This window comes from Pinus tabuliformis, chromosome 1_2 (genome assembly GCF_031772625.1).
Source record: "Pinus tabuliformis cultivar Carrire ecotype Pingquan chromosome 1_2, CPIR1, whole genome shotgun sequence".
Classification (NCBI taxonomy): Eukaryota; Viridiplantae; Streptophyta; class Pinopsida; order Pinales; family Pinaceae; genus Pinus; species Pinus tabuliformis.
The window spans coordinates 372,383,602-372,403,031 of NC_142298.1; the positions used below are offsets into that span (position 1 = coordinate 372,383,602).

The 19,430-nt window shown below is 34.5% G+C and overlaps 1 pseudogene; it reads right to left on the reverse strand.

The window, feature by feature from the left end:
- Positions 1-1,895: 1,895 nt before the first annotated feature.
- Positions 1,896-2,626, reverse strand: LOC149205928 (small heat shock protein, chloroplastic pseudogene; annotated as a pseudogene).
- Positions 2,627-19,430: the final 16,804 nt, after the last annotated feature.

Genomic DNA, 19,430 nt, shown 5'->3' on the forward strand with positions numbered 1-19,430 from the left:
ATTTCAGATTTCTTACTCAGCACAGATTATCTACTTATGTGTATTTCAAATTTGTTACTCAACACAGGTATATATTTTACAAAGCCTTGTAAGGTTTTTAATCCGAGTTGGTTTGTGCTTCTTTAGAATTATGAGGGCCTTATTCAGTTAAACAATTTCAAGGTTTTGTTTTTCACGGAAGATCAATATATGTTTCAATGTCAATTTTGCATTCATACTTCTACGCAGTTAATATTTTTACCCATCTCTCAACAAGAATTTGTTTTATGCATTTCTATGTTATTTTCTACGGCATAAACTTGTTATTCTTCTTTCTCAACAATTTCATATGTATTTGGTTTAAATTTATATTTAATTTATGCATGAAAAGGACTTACTTGGTATATTGTAATAGTTCTTGTTGGGCCCTATTCCTTAGGGTGAATGTATTTCAAGTTTTTATTCTTAGAATGAATTCAATAAGCCTGATTGGCTATAGAGTTTTATCTATTGTTTCCACTTGGTTTTAATAGCTAAAGGGTATGAGAGTGTGGAAACCATACAAGAATAATTTCCTTACCTAGAATGTTTGCAAATAATACTATACCTTTCCTTACTAGAACTGAAAATTCTTTTGCTAGGAAATTTTTTGAATAGTCTCATCATTTAATGAGAATTTTCTTTAAAGTTGCAAATTCCAGCTAGATAGCTAACATGCCAAGATAATTCTAAAGACAATATTTGGAATTTACTGGAAAAAAACACATCTATTCCTTTCAGATAGAATTCAAAATTTTATTTTCAACATTATGTTTCATGTTCCAAGATATAAATACTTATCTGGTTTCTATACAATTTATTGTTGTCTGTTTGGATGAAGCTCAACTATAAGTTGGAAAATTTCCTCCCTACCATGAAACTCACTTTCAAGCCAATGTCTCCCCCCGAGTTGTTTCTCACATCATAAATTCTTTCCTATAAGACTAACAACCTTATCATATCACAACTATCTGGAATTAACCAGACATAGCTTTTGGACCCATCTGACATATCAGCATGGAAACATATCCTTTATTTCTCCCTCCTTTATCTCACGTACCAATACCCTCTTGATTTCTTCCTCGAGAATAAATCTTAAAGGAAGTAGTTAGGGATAGATAACTTCCTATCCTAACCACATGAAATGTGAGAGTTACAAGATTTGTTATTGTTGGACACCTAATCCTCAATGGGTTAGTGTGGAAGCTGAATGGACAAAAGGAGTCCAAGAGACCCTGGGATGTGAAACCCAATGGTCAGAACAATGTACTATAAATGTATATCTCATTTTAATAAAAAAATGTACTTGCATGTTTTATCTTTCATATTTTCTGGTTGCCCATGTGTGTTTAAAATGGTATCAGAGCAGGCGTATTCCTGCCCTGCATAATTAATTTGAGCCATTTGTTTTATGGCCTTATATGCAGATCATTTCATGAATATTTTTGCTGCAGACTATCATTTCTCCATTTAGCATCTCTCTGCCATTCTGAATCTGATCAGTCGTAATAATCAGCTCTCTGCGTGATAATGGGTAACGCTTGGTATTCCCATCGAATACCTGCTCCTACAGTGTTGTCAGCGTTCCATTAGCGTTCCTTTTCTCTAACTTCTATCACTTAGACACACCAAAATTCTCCTTTCCACCCTAACGTATCTGACAGCTCTGCCTGATTCTCTCTGTGTCAAATCAATACCCATTTTTGCATTGAGTGCACTTCAAAGTTGTAGTAGAAGAATCGAACAGATGTAGTTATGATTTTATCTTGGCCTGGATTGTATGAATTTTGGTATTAATGCTCCCTCATCCCTCACAATCCACTATCACAGTCCCATTGCTCGTGTTTCTCCTCCAGGGAAAGCATTAGCTCGTCTTGTCATTCCAGCAAAGAATGCCCCAAGTTGTGTCGCTGAAACTGCTTCCTCATTTCTAAGCTCTTCTCTTCTGTAAACTTGGGGACAATGACCTTAAGCACGCCATTCTTCATCTGCGCTTTGATTTGATCCAGCTTGTACACTTTTGGGGGAAGTTCGATGCGGCTACTGTATTTCTGTTTACTGCCGTCCAATTCTGCCTCTGAGAGGGATTCCCCTTTTATCACCAGGGCATTTTCCTCAGCATAAACCTTGATTTCTTCCTTCCCTAGGCCTGGCATGTCCACCCACAGATACAGAGCTTCTTTATCTTCAACAGCTTCCCACGGCTTTCTCGGCCCGCCTCTGATCACATCCCCTGTCCCGCGAGAAGCCGTGAGGAAAGGGTTATCGAACAGCTGATCGAGGCCAAATCCCAAGCTCCTTAGAGAAAAGAAACGAATCCTCAAGAATATTAGGCCAACTCCCGCGGCGGATTTCCGGAGCCTGACGCCTTTCTCTGTCATCTTGAATCGACGAATCGTCCTCAGGCCTGTATTTCACTGCCTCCATTGACAAGCCCCGACACATTACAAAGGCAGCGGAATCCCCTGGACGGGCCGAAGGCAACAGGCATTTCTTGACGGCTGGAACTATCGATTTCAAGACATTACTCTTTGCAGAAGCTACAGTAGCCATTTCGTCTTAGCCAAGCAGAAATAAAACCCTTCGAAATTTTCGCTAGAACGAACACGAATCTGACGACAACCTGCTCACTGATATTCGCAATGTGTTGAATGTGTTTTGAAGACCGTAAACTGTGCTTTGAAACTTTCGGCCGAATGGAATAATATACAATTCGTTGCCTTCAACAAAAACAACAAATATTATATCATGTGCTATGACCAACGCGCTTACAGGATCCCCGTGCAAAAGATAGTTGAAGGGTCGTAAATGGTAATCCCAATTACTATTTGGTATCTTACCTATCAACTCTCGAATTTTTAGGCGGCTGAAATAATTCATGGTTTAGTGGTGAGAATTCCATGTTGTAGTGGCACATATTTTGAAGAATGATGCGTACAATTGTTTACATCCTTCATTAAATGTCAAATCTTATTATAAAAAGGCAGTGGTATATATATAATTTTGTTTGGTGGATATGCTCCTGTGTCCATACTATCGAGATTTCCATCTAACAGTGAGGCTGAGTGAGGTTGCGCCTATTCTAGATTTCGTTGAGTTGTCATCAGCTGGACACCCAAAAAATGGCTGACCACTACAGTACAAACTGACATTGTAATTGTACCGGTGGTTTTGGTATCAGATAGTAAAAGGTTGAGGGTTCAAAACCTGAAAGAGGAGAGTATACGCCTGATTCCAGTGATTGCAATTGAATTATGATATCGACTAATGAAATGTAAAGATGCATCTCGCATTTGCACACTGTTGGTATACACCCGCATTGCTCTTGATTGATTATCTTTAACGCTGCTCCATACATACATTTACGGTGATTAGTTTTTGAGTATTACGTTGAATTGGCATTGAAAATGTTGAATGCAGTCAAAGGGAGTTGCTAGATAACATTTTATGTTTGGATGAAAACATAAGCATGTTAATTCTCGTACAGTTGTAATTGCTTAGCAAATGCTAAGCACTATATATACCTCAGTTCAGTACGGTGTACAATTTTGTAGTCTCGGGTATTGACATTTGTTGTCCAGTTGAATTTGCTGACCAGTCATATCAGAATTATATTTTCTCCCATTAAGAGTAAAATTTTGCAGCAAAAGTTTTTGTTACAGCGTGCATCCAATGTATTAGCAGTTCACTTCAGTCTCCGCATGATGTCTCCTTCAAGCAGTTCATTTCCTTCAAATACTCGAAATATGAAGCCATTAAATTAAGGAGGAATGGAATTATTTCAAAGGGCACAACATTGTTTTATATCAACCCTACTGCAAGTGTCTACATATTTCTTTCTAGAGAATTCAAGTGCTTAAATTTGTTGTCATTATTCTGCGCTTTTCTTGGCACTTTTGAACTGGAGAAAATGGGGAAAGCTTATGAAGTATTAGAGTTTTTGAAAATTCTGATACAGTCTACTACTAATGACACAGTAAAAATCAACAAATCCTCTCTGGCTGACATTAGAATTTGTCTGCAAAATGCACAAGAGAAGATAGAATTTTTGCAGCTCGAAACTCAGCTACAACAAGAAGAATTAAAACAGAGGAGTCATCATTCTAAACCTGTTTCTGTTCAGAAGATTGAAACAGACTCCCATAAAGCAGCAGTTGTACATGCAGATGCAGAAACTCAGTCTGCACTTCCCAAGCCCATCATCAGACCTTGGGAACAACTTGTCCACAACAAGCACAGAACTGGTCTTGGATATGATAAGGACTTGTCTTTTCATATTCCAGACTACTCAAAGCCCATTCACTTTCAGAGTGCTGGATTCATTCACAACAGTTCACCTTCTCCTCATGACAGTTCACCTCCAGCTATTTCAGATTTTTCCCCTCTTCCATAGCAGTAACAACAACAACAGATCGTGAAATGCCAACACTGTGACCAAGTTGGCCATTTGAAAGATCACTGTTTTGATCTTCATCCATGTAAGCACTGTCATAAAACCACTCATTCTTCACACAGATGCTTCAAAAATAAACGTCCTGCAAGAACAAAGATTCATCTTGGATGGATCGCTTCTTTGTAATGGGCATCAACAACCAAGAAGATATTCCAAACACATGTCAGAACTTGTTCCAGACTATTGAAAAATCTTGCAGTTCCATCATCTCAGCTTGTATCTAACAGGGGGGAAATGATGGTCATCTACGAGCTTCAAAGTCACATCAAGCGAGCCTGAGCCACAACCTGCCACACCAGTTTTAGAGTTGTAGCGAGAGACAAAGATGCCCCTGAGCATGCCTTCAGTTGGCAATCTGGGACACCTCCTCTAGCAGAATACTTAAGCTTCTTGCCTGTGTCGGAAGAATTCCAGGAACGAAATTGGGGACACTTTCTCTAGCAGAAGACTCCAGCTTCTTGCTAGTTTTGGAAGAGTTCCAGGAATTGCACTAAGAATTCCAGAGTTGTTGGTCATCCTTAAACCATCACAGGTTGAAACTTCCCTTTTCAGGTTGAAGTTCTCCCTCTTATGCGGGGTGAGACCTCCCTTTATTGGTTGAAGGTTTCCCTCTTCAAAACAATAGGAGCACTTCCTCTAGCAGAAGACTTCAGATTCTTTCGGGTTTTGGAAGAGTTTCGGGAACTGCACTAAGCATTCCAGTGTTGGTGGTCATCCTTAAACCACCGCCCTTTATACCAACATTTCATAGAGCACATTCAGCCTAGTGTTGCCATGCATTTTTGCACATTTTGTATTACAACTCTCTTCTTGGACTCATACATAACCCTTCAGATTAGGGGGGGGAATGTTGAACACATAATCCTCAATGGGTTAGTGTGGAAGCTGAATGGACAAAAGCAGTCCAAGAGACCTTGGGATGTGAAACCCAACGGTCACAACAATGTACTATAAATGTATATCTCATGTTAATAAAAAAATGTACTTGCATGTTTTATCTTTCATATTTTCTGGTTGCCCATGTGTGTTTAACATTTATCACCCAGACATTTTCTTTATGCATAACTTAATCAAAATCTTAAATGTATAAATTTCAATAGTAATATCTAGTTTGTTTAACTACAGTAATTAAATATTCACAATTACTCAGGACATCACAATTTTGGAGGGAGAAAAAAGCAGCTTGATTGGGCAATATTTTAGCCTTTAATCGAGCTATTTGAGGGCTTAAAAGTAAACCCTTGATCATCCTCCTATTTAAATGACCATTACATAGGAGCTTGATCAAGCTATATGTTCAATCAATCTAAGAGCTCGATCAAGCCATTTGTTTCAAAATTCGTGTCGAAAACTCAATGGGGAGTTTATGTTTCAAAGGGTTTGATTGAGCCATAGCTCGATCAAGCCCTTATTTAACCATGTAAAGAGCTCAATCAAGGGTCTATTACACCCTTGATCATATTTTAGATTTTACTTTAAGCTCTCGATCAAGATTTTTAAGTGCTCGATCAAGCTATTGAGGGACTAAAAAATAGAGTTTTAGCTTCCCTTTTATATATTTCTCCGCAACACCATTTTGTAGCCTAGAATAATTTGTGCTTACGTGGTGGAGTTAATCATGTTGGATTTATGAAGGAAACCTCTATCCAGGTGCATATGAGTTTGAATTTTTTGAATTCATATGATATTTTTCATCCAAGTTTGTTTAAACATAATACATGGTTTTGTTTTGGATATTTTCGAAGGGGCTAAATAAAAAATCAATAACATAAAATACTAAAAATTTCAAATTTCAAGAAATATAAATATATTTGTTTATAAATCCTCTTCCAAATGGTATGCTTAATTTTTTAATTTATTTAAACAGTAGAAAAAATCTTACATGAACAAATGTGTCTCCAAAATGCATTTCAAATATTACATCGATAACCTCAAAAAATAATAAAAAATATATTTTTTTATAAAATAATAATTTTTTAATATACATAACTTAGTTCTCTTTGTATATATATTAAAAATTACACATTTTAAACTAAGCTATTTTAAATGAACAGACATATACCTCTTAAGATGTGTGAAAGTTTGCAAGGACAAGCATTTCATTTAATGGAAAATTAAGAGATTATACAACACTATTTTTTCTTGCAAAAACTTAAATTAGGATGAAACCATTTTCCACAAATTATCTTTTTACTTTGAATCAAAATTCAGAATACTTATATGAATTTTGAAAGCTTCAATTCTATCAAAGACTAACATATTGAAATTTCGTCACGATATTTGACCTAAAAATGTAACACATTTTCATACAGTTACCTATATTTATCCATTATATAATTAAAGATAACTTTGATATTTACACTTTATTATTTTTACCATATAACTTTAATTCTTATTTTAATTAATTTACACAAAAGAATAATTTAATTAAATATGTTTGTATAGAATGAAACTGATTGATAAATCATGTTTAGAAGCTAATGTATTCCTTGGATGGGCCCCTGCATTCAAGCATGCAACTATGTTTAAATCTAAAACATCTAAACATATGACTATTGTATACATGTCCTATTTGTTGCCTAGAAGGTAATAACAAGAAAACAATAGAACAAATATTACACATATTAAGGAAGTTCACGTTCTCACACAGTGTGGTTTTGTTTCATTGGATAATTTTGTGTGCATATTATGTAAATGATAGTATAAATAGAAACAATAATATAAATAGAAATAGGAATTGACACATAGAAATTGAAATTAACATATACTATGAAATCAACTCATTGATTTCACTTTACATGTATTATTAGAGTACTATAATAAAGAATAAGTGACATTTTTGTATGTAAACCGCACAACCTAATTTTATTTTATTTTTGACAAGAGGATTCATAAATAGAAAATTTTCACTATCTTATGAACACAATCCACGAAGGACATAACACATCAAATGGATTCAGGGTATGTAAAATTTAATAACATTACATTAAACACATAAATAAATTCAAAATAAAGATGAACACTATTTATATTCACAATCTTATCAAAGTCTATGAAAATTATTTAATAACATTACATTAAACACAAATAAATTCAAAAATAAGATGAACACTATTTATATTCCACTAACATTTGGAAACATCATTTTAACGTTTATAAAAATAATATTGTCATGTTAGTAAAAGTAGAAATGCAATTCAATCAATTGTTTTTAATTCTAAGAAAATTTGATTTCAATGGACATGTATTGATTTTTGTGGACATTTTCTAACATTTCCAGATGAATACATTCATAAATTAAATAGAAATTCACATTAAATAGAAATAAAAATTGAGATGTACACTTAAATAAAAATATCAATTTATGTGTACACGCATTTATTTCTCAGCATGCTTTTCATTATTTTTAAATTAAATCTTATAAATTATATCTCTAAATATGTCTTTTTATGGTTTTAGTTCTATCTTCCATATACATCACATTGAGATCTTTTTTGTTGAATATGAACCACACTTGATGGTTAAAAGCATTGCCACAAAATAACTCAATGTGATTAATATTGAAGATAAAACTGAAATCAATTGAATTCACAAAAACATCAATTTTGAAATACTCTCTATATTCTCAAAAACTAAGGCAATTGAGTAAATTTCAAATAGTCAAAATAATTTTGGACGTATACATAACATTGATCATTCACAAATAATGTCAGTATAATAAAAACTTTTTAAAAAATGATTGATGTTGATACTTCTCAATAATATTTTATAACTTCAAGAGAATCTACCAAGTAAGAAAATTTCAAACTATCAATTTCTGGCCACGCACATATATACCTGTTAACCATATACAAATATACATAATGTTGACCATTTACAAATTATGTTACTATACTAAAAAATTTGAAGAAAAACAAAATATTAATCCTTCTCAGTAATATTCTTGATAATTTCAACTAACATGGGAAAGTAAGTAAATTACAAATATTCTTGATAATTTCAACTAACATGGGAAAGTAAGTAAATTACAAATGATCCATTTCATATTACACACATATCAAGTTGATCATTTAGAAATTACGCCACTGTAAAAACTGAATAAGATACTTTAACATTGATCCTTCTTAAACAACTAATTTCAACCAATTGAGGAAATTGAGTAATCATAAATGGTTAGGTTAACCTTAAACATAAACATATACGTAATATTAATCATTTACAAATTGTGTAATTATAGTAAAAACTCATGAATATAGATTGACATTGGTTTTTTTACAATAATCTATACTTTCAATAGATTTTGCAAAGTGATTAATTTCAAATAATCCATCTTAAACATGTACATATACATAATGTGTGGCTATTTATAATTTTTTCGTGACCATTGAAAACTGAAACAAGCTAGATCCATCTTAACACTTGATCTGTTATGTATTTAGAGGGGACATGTCTCTCGAGGTGAAAACCTTTCTTCAAATTTTGTACTTTAAAAAGAGGTTTTATTCTTGAGTGTTTTGATCACCTTTCTTGATAGATCATGGACTAAAATGGATCTAGGTTGGTATATGTGTGTAGATAAAGTTTTCCAATAAATATTCTTATTTTGATTATGCTTATAAGGAATAGAAAATCAATAATTTCTTTTTGTAATTTTTTTATATTTATATTTAACTATATGAAAATTTTATTTAATTTGGAACATAAATCAAAGTATAAAAATTAAATTAATAATTGATTATTAACTTTATAAACACATTAAATGTGTACATTCAATATTTTGATTTTTAACCTTCTAGACATATTTGAATGTGTAAAAGCACTAATGATATCTTCTGTCGCAAACACTAGGTTGTTAAGCTAGACTTGTTGGTTGTTGTGCCAACCTTTAACAATAGTTTAGAATATATCTAGTTTAGAATGGAGTGAATTAATAGATATTCCCTTCAAAATCACAATACCTCTAAGATACCCCTATAGGAATATCTTGAATTACTCACTAAAATTTTATGATTTGTTTAAGTTTGTAACAATGGTGTTTTCTCAAACAATTTTCATGCATGTGCTTGTAGGTGTGCTTTTTCGTCTTTTATTTTTAAAAAAGTAAACATAATGTGAAATAAATTCCAAATGATACTTCAAACAAGAACATATATCTTATAGTATATCTAGATGTTTACATACTAATTATAAGCACTTGTGACAACAAGATAACTTTCGTTTTACCTTTACAAATAACTTGGAAATGTACAGTGAAAGTGCAACCTCTCCAATTAGTGAATATCAATTCCCCACACTATAAATATCATCCCAGAAATAATGCTTCAAACAACAATTCAACCTTTACCTGTAATGCTGAAATAACCCCAACAAGATATGCACCACGACCAACAAAATTGTGACAATGCTTGTCCTACAAGGGTGTGACTGAAGGGTGAACTCGGCCAAAAAGAATATGAGAGGTCTCAACCTTAAGAAGTGATAGAAATCGACATGTGTAGAAATAGAATTGGCTAGAAATACAAGGACACTCAACCAAAAAATAAAAGAATATCTCAACCCCTTCCAACGGTGTTATCAAACCTGCTAGAAATATCACGACTTAGCTCCTTTATGCAACTCGATCTCTTGATAGAACTCAGCTCCACTGCTCTAGCAAAAAATAGTAATTCGACCCTTTGAAGGGTATGAACTCAATCTGTATGAAGAATATAGAACACTAAATTCATATTATAAAATCAACTGAAAACACCTTTAAAACTGATAACTTTCTATCAATGTCTTCTTCTTTGTCCAAAATGAAGCACAATGTCAGAATCAGAGTGACCCCGCTCCAATACTAGCTAGGGTGTATAGTTTCAACATCGAAACCAACAACCATAGTGAGGGTTTCCAAAAAAATAGTCTCTTTCTCAAGAGCTCTGCAAAATTATATTTTTCAAGTGAGTGAATGGAAGAATGAGGAGAGACTCCTCATTCCCTTTTCCATAACTCACTAGACCCTTTTGCCACCTTTTTGCCTTTTATTTTAATAAAGTCTTTTTTGTAGGTTTTTTCACTATGATTTAAAAGTGAATTTTCTTTAGCTTAGGGCCCATCTCCCTCTTTTCTCCATTTAAGCTTTTATAGAGTTTTATCCTAGGAAAATTATGCTCCCTTGATTAATTCTCTTGTTCCAACCTACGGGAAATTAATTAGGCTATCATAATGTTCCCCTTATGTCTCCTAAGTGGATGGAGACATTACAAAGTCATATTTATGATTTAGAATAATTATGTTTATTTCTGATTGAATCGATATTGTATAATGATTAACGTATTAGCATAATGTGAATCAATAATAAGTACATCTAGTGATGAAAGGCAAATATTATTGAGAAGTGTAGCAAGAAAGGCTCAATTTTACTTAGGCTGGTCAAATTGAAAAAAAATGAAATTTCGACATCAACAAACAACTTGGAGGCAGTTAACTAAGGTGACATGACTCTTGTCACTTAGGTATCTAAGTAAATTTGAGTTAGAGGGAATGGAGTTGAGTTATGTATGTGTGATTTCTAGTTTTCATCAATCTATTTCAATTATTTATAGTTGTATTTAGTCAAACTAGTTTTAACTGTTGATAGAAATAGTTGGAGGTTAGTTGTGGACTAGGGAAACAATCTAACTCAGTGATAATCTAGTTAACTAATGTTGGGTGGGGGATCCTCGAAGGGAAGTTTTGGGGCTTAGAGCCTAGATTTTGGTCAATTTTGTAATTATGATCTAATGTAGGTTGTAGATATCTACCAATGGTTCACAAACCATGGGATTGTATAAATAGAGCGAGGCTCTAAGTAGGAAAAGAACTTAATCTAAGAACAAGAAATGATGAAGGATTAAGTCATATCTGTGGAGTAAAGTCTAGTTTTTGGTTGTAGAGTAGGAGAAGGCTCTACAGCTGAGTGCGCAGAGGCCTAGTAGTCTGCAGTAGAGTGTGCGTACCCCTGTTGTTGAGTGCGCAGGGCAGGTCAAGTCTGTATCAGTTGGAATTATTAATAAGGAGAAGCTTCCTATCAATTATGTGTATTTATTTCCTATTTTATGCATCTGCTATATTGGGTTTGAAATTCACTTCTAATACCTATATGATGCATGAATGTGTATAATGGTGTTGATTAAGTGAATGCAAGATAGAATATCTGTTTACGCGAAGTTAACTAAGATTAGTTAAAGAAGATAAGTAATATATTTAGTCTAGGATAGGAAATAGCGCAGATCGTTGCCACAGCAGTGCGAAAGAATTTCGGCCCCTGTTTAGGGCTACACAAAAGATGATTGTGCCACTTTGCGAGGGTACTGAAGGTTGGGACAGTGCGCAAAGCGACATGTGCTAACGCACGTCTAGTTGCACTAAATCAACATCACAAGCATCTCAAGGCTGCGGAAAACTAGTTCTAGCATCCCCCCATACTGCTTTGGGTTAGACTTAAGTCCCCGCTCTGTGGGGTGATGCCGAAAGGGCCAGTAGTGTAGGGAATTTTTTGGATGAATAACTCCGAACTTGGGTCAGGCTCCCATAAGCCAAAAATTGATCAATCAACCAAAAATATATCATGCATGCAAAGAATTTGAATTTCCCAAATCTAGTGGAGATTCGAAGGTAGTGTAACATTATTTGTAGACTAGTCGTGAGTGTACTGGTGTTGCATGCAATTCCTAAGGATTTTTGCACGGATATATGAGCTCAGGTGGAGGAAAAAATTGACTAAGTCTGGGTCAAATATTTTCATTGAGCAGAGAGAATAATTATTAACTTACTGGTTGAGCTTATAGGAAGCTAGAAGTTGTAATACATTTCTTATTCATCTGATAAATGGAAGTAGGATTAAGGGGTTTTTACTTGTTGATTTCTGTTAGATAATTTTTGTGGTTGTGTATGTGATAGATGCATATTTGTGAATGTTGTTCTAAATTGTAAATCAATTTCTGAATGAAAGTAGAGTATAATTGTGTCTCTTGATTTGGATTAAATTTCTTGAGCCGTTGCAATTCTATCACCATATTTCTACATGGTATCAGAGCAAGATTCATGTTAGAATAAGAATTTTTAATTTGTTCCTCAAGAGGTTAGAATTTGCAGCTTCAGTGTAGGAGTATGTATTTATATTTGGGAAAATGACCTACAATGGACTGAGATTGGAATATTCCTTGGAAGGAAACTCAAATTCCATTTTCTGGAAGGATCACATGGAGGTCGTGCTTGACGATAATGAATTGCTAGAATATGTCGAGACAAGCATTCTAAAACTAGGATTAGTTCAAGCCGAGAACATGTCCCAATGCAAAAAAATATGTAGCCAAGGCAAGGAGAATAATATTAGAGGCGTGAGATGCCACATTGTCTCAAATCTCCGTAGGAAATAATTTCCTTTCACAATTTGAAAGGCATTGACCAAGATGTTTGAGAATAAAAGTGACCATAGAAAATTGGCCCTCAAAGAAAAACTTAGAAACATTAAGATGAAGAAGAATGATAATATTCATCAATACCTCACCATATTTACAGAAGTTTGGGATGAGCTTGGAGTGATTGGTTTTAATATTACAAAAGATGACCTATTGCCTAGATCTTCTAGGCCTTCCAAAAATCTTGCATAGCTACTAGGAATTGGTGAACAGGAGGGAGAAATTACCAAATTCGGAGCACTTATGGTTCAATTTGGGACAAGAAGAAATCAGGCGAAATATGAGATATGGAAGTTCATCCAAGTGAGAGGATGAATAAAAGTTTACATTTATTAGAAAGGGAAAGAAGGGAAAAGGGACGAAATCTCAAATTAAACCAAAATCCAACCATGGGGGAAAGAATAAATACTTGTCCAAAATAATTTTCTTCAATTTTCATGAATTCGAGCATGATGCTACAAAGTCTCCACACAAAAATTCTAGCAAGAAGAACTCAAGATGACTAGTAGGTGAAGTATTGACTTCACTGTTCGATCGTGCTACATTAATTAGTAAGGGAGAGAATGTGTATAGTCGCGATGTCAGTGAACTCTGGCACAAGAGATTGGGCCATTTGCATCATGGTTCCTTAAAAATTATGCAGCAAATAACCACTAGCCTCCCTAAAGGATCACTTGAGTAGCAAGAAGTCTGCATGGTTGTACCTTGGGGAATTATATAAAATCCACATTGCATGACCAAGATAATAAAGAAAATGTTGTCTTGGAGAGATTCCACTCTGCTATTTATGAGACCTTTTGGACAACCTCCACTGCTAGAAATAAGTAATATGCTATTTTTATTGATGACTTCTCAATAAAGTGTTAGATCCTCTTCATGCAGAGGAAATATGAGACATTCTAAAAATTTGTGTAATTCAAGAGAGTAGTTGAGAAAGAGGCCAACAAGAAGGTGAAGGATCTTAGGATCAAAAATGGAGGTCAGTATGTTTTGAGTGACTTAAAGGACTCTTGTGTGAAAGAAATCATTTGGAGAGAGTTGACAACTCCCCATCACCCATAGAAGAATGGGGTAGCTAAGAGAAAGAACCAAAGGTTTATGGGAGTGGAAAGAGCTATGCTACATGACCAAGACATGCCACTGCATTTGTGGGAAGAGGAATGTAACACAATAGTCTACTTGCAGAACTGAAGTCCTCATCAGATTCTTGGTATAATAACATGAGAGGAGGCCTTCTTGTGGAGAATGTTGGATGTGTCTCATTTCAGAATTTTTGTAGTGTCTATTTACTAGCATGTCTATAAATATTAGATAAAGTATCTTGACTAAACAACAGAGTTGGGAGTTTTTGTTGGTTAAACAAAACTCCACACAACTACTGAGTACCTATCTTCCCTCAGAATGTTAGTTGTGCAAAGGGATGTAAACTTTGATGAAGAGAAATAAATGAGATGTTTTGTTGAATGGAAGCTGCAAATCCCACTAGAAGAGGATCTTTTAGCTCTAAAGGAGGAGCCTCAGGAAAATGTGGAGAAACCACAAATGGATGAGTAGAGAGGAGGCAGACTGGAGTCATCAACTCAAGTAGAATCATCCAAAGAAGGTAGAAAGAGAAGCAGGGAAGTTGATATATCAGTGAATGATGTGAGGGAAAATGTGGGAGCTCCTTCAAATTTGCGCTGACAAAGGTGCTCACATGAGAGGTACATTTGCTACATGGCTCTAATGACTAATCTTGTAGAGACTGAGCCACCGTATTTTGAGGAAGAAGTTGAGAAACTTGTTTGGGTTCATATAGTGGTGGAAGAATATGAATCCATCATGAAGAACAATGTTTGGGAAGTGGTCCCAAGGCTAGAAGATAAGTAGGTTGTGGGTTTTAGATGGATATTCAAAGTTAAGCATGCCAAATACATAAGCATAGAGAAGTATAAGGCCATATTTGTGGCTAAAGGATTCTCTCGAGTTGAGGGAATTGATTATGAGGAAACCTTTGTTCCATTAAGAGGGTATTCATCCATTAGATCAATTGGCTATGCAGATGGGGTTGAAGATCCACTAGATGAATGTAAAAGCAACATTCCTCAATGGTTTTATTGAGGAGGAAGTGTACAACGAGCAAGCAGAAGCTTTTGAGACATTTGATCTAGAGTCTCATGTGTACAGACTCAGGTGAGTATTGTACAGTCTCAAAGGGGAACCCCGAGCTTTGTACACTTGGATTGAGTTATCTCATTAGATTGGGCTTCACCAAAAGTGAAGTGGATGAGAACCTCTATCATATTTCTGTAGAAGGTTAATTTCTTACCATTATTTTATATGTTGATGCTTTAATATTGAAAGGTGATGAGGAGTTGATTAGCTCTTGTAAGGAGGACCTTGGAAGGGAATTTGGGATGAAATACATGGGTCTCATGCACCACTTACTCAGGCTGGAAGTATGGTAAGGCGATGGGGAATTGTTTGTGTATCAAGGCAAGTATGCCAATGAGATATTGCAGGGATTTCACATGGAGAGTTGCAAGCTCATGGAGACACCTCTAGCAATGAACTAGAGGAAGGAGAATGCCACATCAGGTGAAGGTATCGATGTTATCATTTACTAGAAACTAATGGGTTCATTGATGTATCCTATGAACACATGACCATATATGTGATATGAATTCATTGAACTGAGTCAAGTTGTGGTTAGGCCAACCAAATTATATTGGAAGGAAGCTAAGCATGTTTTACGGTACATTAGAGGAACTGCACAGTATAGATTATGTTATAGACAGACAGAGGGAGTGCATTCGTGTGGCTTCACAGATGGAAATTGCGAAGGGAGTCCATCCAAATGAAAGAGTACATCAGGTGGAATTTTTAGTGTTAGGTCCGCAACAATTTCTTGGTATAGCAGGAAAGAGAGGTCTATAGTGCTCAACTCAGTAGAGGATGAATACATGGTTGCAAGTCAAGAAACATGTGAGGCGATATGGATGTGAACAATACGTGTTAGACTTTTTGGTCACGAGATGGATCCAAATGTGATCTATTATGATAATCATAGTTGCATCAAGCTCTCTGAGAATCTAATATTTCATGATCGATCCAAGCATATAGATATCCGGTATCATCATTTACTATACTGCATGGATAGGAGGCTAGCATTGCTATAGTACATTCTGAAAGAGGAACAAGATGCTAATATCTTTACAAAGGCTTTGTTAAGAGGGAAGTTCGAATTGCACAAGTGTAGGATAGGGGTGGTTGAAAATCCCTTTCTTGTTAAGAGGGAGTGTTGAGAGGTGTAGCAAGAACAACGCAATCTGACTTAGACTTGGTCAAATTGAAAAAATTTGAAATATCCACATCAAAAAATAACTTGGAGGCAATTAATCAAGGTGACATGGCTCTTGTCACTCAGTTAACTCAATAGATTCAAGTTAGAGGTCTTTTCATTTAATTATGCTTGTGTGATTGCTAATTTGTAGCAATCGAGTTCAGTTATTCCAATTGTATTCAGTTAAACTAGTTCTAACTATTGATAAAACTAGTTGGAGGTCAGTTGTGCAATGGGACAATAGTTTAACTTAGTGATCATCAAGTTAACTGATCAATCAACCTAAAATAGCTCATGCATGCAATCAATTCTAATTTTTCAGATATGGTGGAGATTCCAAGTTAGTGTAACATCAATTGTTGACTAGCCTTGAGTGTACAATTGTTGCATTCAATCAATGACCAATCCTTAGGAATTGCACAATCAATCGGAGGAAAACTCCTAAAAAATAGTGGCCTAATTCCTCAGGATTTGCGCAAGAAAATAGGAGCTCACATGGAGCGAGAGCATGACTAAGTGTGGGTCAGATATTTTCATTGATGAGAGAGAACAATTAGTCACTTGGAGGTTGAGTTAAGGGCTAGTTTGAAATTGCAATACATTCTCTATTCATGTGATTAATGCAAGCAAGTTTAAGGGGATTTACTAGTTGGTTTCCCCTAGATAAATCTATGTACTTGCGTATGTGATTGATGCATGCTTGTGAATGTTGTTCTAAATTGTAAATTAATTTCCGCGGAGCATTAGAGTATAAGTGTGTCTCTTGATTTAGATTGAATTTCTTGAGGAGTTGCAATTCTATGACCATATTTTTACAAATATTAAGCACTATGCACTAAGTCAATGATTGGCTCATTGTCTTTGCATCTTGTCCATGAGATATCACTTTATTCTCATCCAATAGGTAAAATGTAAAGATAGTAAACTGCTTATGGTATTATGCTTAATATTTACCATGAAAAAAGGTAGTTCCGTACCTTGGTAATCTCACTTATGGCCCTACATCTTTGAATTAATATGTCTATTCTGCACGGTCCAATGTATTTCAAGCATAAATGTCATAACATGTAAATGTCATAACATGTTAAGTAGTGGTTGGTAAAAGTAGATAAACATAAGTCTTGTCAATGGCATAAGAATTATAAACACTAATTCTTTTATAAAAGGAGTGAGAAGAGGAGACGAGCTAGATATTCCTCTTTTTACTAATATGATAAATACCTATTATATCTTATAATAAATTCATAATAATATATAATAAATGTGAAAGCATTATTATTAAAAAATCCATCCACTTTAATATAAAAGAGGAGTGAAAATAGGTTAACATCTTTTACTCCTAACCATAAAATCAAAATATCCAAACATGCAATAAATAACACAATTATTTTACCCAACAGCACATCTCTACCTTGGTCACTGGTTTCTTTCTTTTGTGTTTCTTCCCGCTGTTATTCACTGCTGACCTCTCAACCATCCATTGTACTTTTCATTTACCATTATGTGTGACATTTAGTATTCCACGCATTGTTGATAGTAAGTAGCATCGTTATAGATGATATTCAGTACAACTTTATTTGTAAGTGTCATCGTCATGGCTGATATTCAGTACAACTTTATTTGTAACTTTATTTGTAAGTTGTTAACTTTGGAGGCCCTAATACCTTGATCTTGTCTTAACCGTGCAGCGCTCATTATCTGCTACTCCCATTAGATGGTGTAATCAATAGGAAGTCACATGTTTTAGCTTGTTTCAACGACATTTTGCCAAATCCCGGATACCATTGTCATTTTAACAATGCCTTGGATCTCTTTCTCCTTTCCTAATTATTTCTCCTAATTATATATTTCTTTGTTGCCACATTTACCCCTGTATCGCATTGACACACGTTGTCAAAAAGTTGGTTATCCATTGTTAAGCATGTGTTTACGTGTTATTCATAGTTGTGTAATTTTTATTGAAATGTGTAAATTTCATTGTTGGTAGGATTTGACATTGAACAGAGTGTTATCTCAGTGAATAGTCTCTTTAGTATGAAATAAACATTCATATCATAATCATTTCAATGGGATATGTTTTGGCTTTTCCTTTTCAGTGTTATGGACTCTCACAATCATGAATGTTGTTCATTATTTCAACATTTTATTTCTTGTAAACATTAAGAGTTCGAGTGAATCATGAATGTTGTTCATTATCATTGTATCTACATGAAAAATTAAATCATTACGATTACTCAATGAATGTACTGACAATCTACTTTAATGGTTCTGGAAGGTGAAGAAATTGGACTTCTGCATCTGGTCAAAAATATTAAATTAAAATATTTATAATCATTTTATAAAAAATAGATAAGTTCCACCATCACGAAGCATATCACGTAGATAATTATTATACAACATATCAAGCTTTCAGTTGAAACTGCTCTTTCAACTGTGACACAGAGGTCGGTGGATCTGCGTAATCTTTAAATTGGAATCTATAAACCTAATTCGCTTACTTTAAGTAAAACTGATGGAAATAGGAGACGAGCCTCACCTGAAGCCTTGTGTTAGATGCAAAAAGCAATTAAAAAGATCATCCATAAAAAAAGAAAAAATGCATTATATAATCCAATCCATCCAGACAAGAGTATAATCCATCCATACTAATAAAGAAGCATTAAACAAACACGATGATATACTAATAAAGAAGCAGTAAACATGTGCGCATGTGCATGATAAAAGGGAACTTTGAATTTCGACACAAACATGCATGTAGGAGTAATCATGTTCATTGAGAAAGTAAATTACATGATTGTACTCCATCTCTACGAAATGACTCATATCACAACAGCCAAAGATCTCTGGAATGACTAATGCGGAGTTTTATAAGAATATAAAGACAATGAGTTCTTGAAAACTCTAAAAGCCAGCTCTTGCATTCAATGATAACAAACTTGGGACCATGCACAAGTACTATACGTGCACAATATATCTTGTCTTTTGGATTGTTAAATTAAATATATGCGTGATGGATTGTTGAAAGTGTCCCATGTACTATATGTGCACAATTTATCGTTTGTCTCTTGGATTGTTTAAAGTAAATATATGTATGAGCCACGGCAATGGTTTTTATAAAATTACGAAGGCAATGACTTCTTGAAAACTCTACGAGCCATTCTAACAAGCTTGGGACCATATACATGTACTATATGGG